General features: G+C 36.3%; 1 non-coding gene across 1 annotated transcript; it reads left to right on the top strand.

Moving 5' to 3' along the window:
- The first annotated feature begins 2,448 nt into the window (after positions 1 to 2,448).
- LOC119603293 lies at positions 2,449 to 2,554 on the top strand. The gene has a single exon (XR_005231402.1). It is a non-coding gene; the product is annotated as a U6 spliceosomal RNA (small nuclear RNA).
- Positions 2,555 to 3,361: the final 807 nt, after the last annotated feature.

Genomic DNA, 3,361 nt, shown 5'->3' with positions numbered 1-3,361 from the left:
TTAAAGTAAGGAGTGGCTTTTATATTGCTAGAGTTTCCTTAAAACTCCAAGGTAGTGTTCTACAGACTAAAATATCGTAAATTGTATGGGCTGTAAAGTGCAGTTTTTAAGTGGGATTTTAAGACATCCAATCGGACCTTAAAATTTCGTAATACGATCATCTGTCCTTGTAAACATCTCACAAGCTCAGCTTCAGAACGTAATATCAATAATTACTTGTCGCTGACCTTTCCTCCCGAGGAAATGTTACCTTGATGATCTTCCCTCATCTTAGTCTTATTGCAATCCCAGGGATAATAGGTGCTACTAATACCTCTAGTCTGCCGGGACTATAAACTGGTAATGATCAAATGTATCCTCGGTTTTTCCTTCGAATGATTTGACACGGGAACCGGTAGCCCACAGGGCAGAGTTTCGGACTGTGTGTTACCAGGTTATTGGAGAGGTACCTTCGGGGTGCACGTGATGGCTATAGATGCTACTAATAACTCTAGTCTGCGGGGACTATAAACTGGTGATGATCAAATTTATCATCGGTCTTTCCTTGGAATGATTTGACATTGTGTCGAACCAGAGAACCACATAATATGGTACCACGGGAACCGGTATCCAACAGGGCAGAGTTTGGACTGTGTGTTACCAGGTTATTGGAGAGGTGTCTTCGGGGTGCACGTGATGGCTATAGATGCTACTAATAACTCTAGTCTGCGGGGACTATAAACTGGTGATGATCAAATTTATCCTCGGTCATTCCATGGAATGATTTGACATTGTGTCGAAACAGAGAACCACATAATCTGGTACCACGGGAACCGGTAGCCCACAGGGCAGAGTTTCGGACTGTGTGTGTCCCGGTTATTGGAGAGGTGCCTTCGGGGTGCACGTAGTGGCTGTGGTTTAAACCCAAATTCGCGGGAAGAGAATGTTGGTTAAAAGACTGATACAAGGTAAAGTCTATAATTCGAGATAAGTTCGGTGCTGTTGCCGAGACAACAGATATCAAACAGAGAAGTGACTGTGGGACTAAGCATTGAAAATGAGTTGTGTATATGATATGGAATGGATGTAGGAGTATATAGCGGGCTTCACAAATCCGTATACCTGGTATGTGTTTGTCTAAAGTTTTTCTCAATGAGTGTGTCGAATGAATGAGAAGTGTGCGGGGTTGAATGGTGATGGATCTATGGTATCTTATAGAAGTGATACCATTAAATTTTCATACCAGATTTACCAAAGTGTGTTCTCTGTGAGTAAGAACAAAGTCCTGGGCTTATTTGATGGTTTCGGTCTACCGATTACCGAATCAACAAACGTCATTCAACCTTGGCTCAGAGTTTATCAAGTTTACGGGGTTATTATTCAAATATACACAGAGAAAACAGATTCGTTGTGATAACCGAATTTGTTTCCAATCGAATTCAGTCGGTTCTAACAACTATCCCAAAATTCGATTGTAATTATTGTATAATTCGGTTAGTATTACTGAATATATGGTGTACACAACTATTTTTATTTATTATTCCGTAATCTGGATTGAAATTATTGGTTTTAGCAACTGAAATATTATTTATAGAAAAACAATTTGTGGATTATGTGTATTTGAAAATATATTTATTTTGTGTAAAGAATTTACAATAAAATATAAATATGTATAAACTTACAAAACGCATAAATATAAAATAACTTCTCCCCTTTTGTTTTGAGATTTTCATGGTAATAAACATAGCATTTATGTACCAGGGATTTCGCTTTTGATTCTGCTCAACATTTTCAAAGGAACACTATCTTTCTATGCCTTTCCGCTGCTGTAAAATGATTAAAAATTATAGAAAAATAACACAAAATAGATTATAAGATATACAATATACCAAACATTACCTTTTTCATCCAAATTTCTGCATTAATTTATCCTCAAATGTAATTAGGTTTTTTTATATTATAAATTCGTTTTATTTTATTTATTTTTGTATACGTCAACTATAATTACCAATTAATCGGTTGTGAACATCGAATTTGGTTCCTTTAACCGTAATTAAATTTTAAATAATTTTTTCAATTGATAATTGGTTGCAGTGCTCAATATTTTTTACTTTCTACTGTTTTTCGGTTGTAGCGGCTAATATTTGATGTTCTTACGTTTTAATCCTAAATAAAAGTCGGCTGCATTTACTGAATTCACAAATGAATTTAATAACCGATACAATTCAGTTCAAATTATTGATTTAGAAATTGTTAAAACCACAATTCGAATAGTATTATTGTTTTTTAATACTGAATATAGAAAATCAGTTAATTATACAGTTTGTTCACAACGTAATAAAATACTGATTCTCTTTTGTATTATATCACAACTATTTTAATCGACTAAAGAGTGTCGCCAGTACAGGGAAACAAAACGGAGAACTTGTTTGAAATAACTTATGTTTTAAAATACTCTTATCAGGATTTGTTCTTGATTCGGCAGAACATATACTAAAATTGGAACGATACAGAGAAGATTAGCATGGCCCTGCACAAGGATGGCACGCAAAATCGTGAAGTGTTCCATATTTTTCTCGATCCTTATTGAACTGGACAACAAAAGGAAAAAAGCCGTTACTTATGCGGTCGATGTTGTGTTACTGGTATCAGGAATATTCCCAGATGTCATTAGCGATATTATGTCTAATGCTTTGGTACTACTCAATAACTGGGCCATAGACACAGTTGTCTAAGATTAAACTCAAGCAAGACAGAACTGGTACTATTCACAACAATGACCAAGATTCCAAGCTTCAATTTGCCGTGGTTAAAGAACTCTGAAATTCCCTTATCGAACAATGCTAAATATCTAGGAATTATTCTAGACTCCGGGCTTTTGATAGAGTTTTCAAAATCAGAGTTCATTCCAGGAGCGAGTTGTGTGGAGGTAACTTACCGAGCGAATATACCACCAGAATTTTTACAGATGTTTTTAAAATGAACTGCGGTGTCGGTTCTGGTGTCTTCTGAAGAAACTGGGGTAAGCATATCTCACCGTTTTCCAAACAATTGTAGTGTCTTTCAGGCTGAAATATTTGCGATTATGTCAGCCTGTAGGGTACTACATGATCTCAATATTCGAGGCAAAATAGCAACTTTTGTCGATAGTCAAGCGGCACTTCTCTCACTAAATTCTTATACTACCACTTCCCTATTAGTCAGACAATGCAAGAAGGATCTGTCAAGGCTGGGTCGTTTGGGTTCCTGCGCATAGGGACTATTATAGAAATGAAAAGGCAGATGATCTTGCCAAAACTGGATCTGCTGTTGATATCTCCAACGCCGTTTCAGTAGCAACTCCGTTAGGTTTTATCAAGTGTAGTATCTTCAGATTCTTTCT

The sequence above is a fragment of the Lucilia sericata genome, unplaced genomic scaffold (genome assembly GCF_015586225.1).
Source record: "Lucilia sericata isolate MDLA Ls3-8-SP2 unplaced genomic scaffold, ASM1558622v1 Contig000288F_arrow, whole genome shotgun sequence".
NCBI classification, from domain to species: Eukaryota; Metazoa; Arthropoda; class Insecta; order Diptera; family Calliphoridae; genus Lucilia; species Lucilia sericata.
Note: the sequence above shows the minus strand (reverse complement) of the source record. Positions and strands in the feature narration are given on the sequence as shown.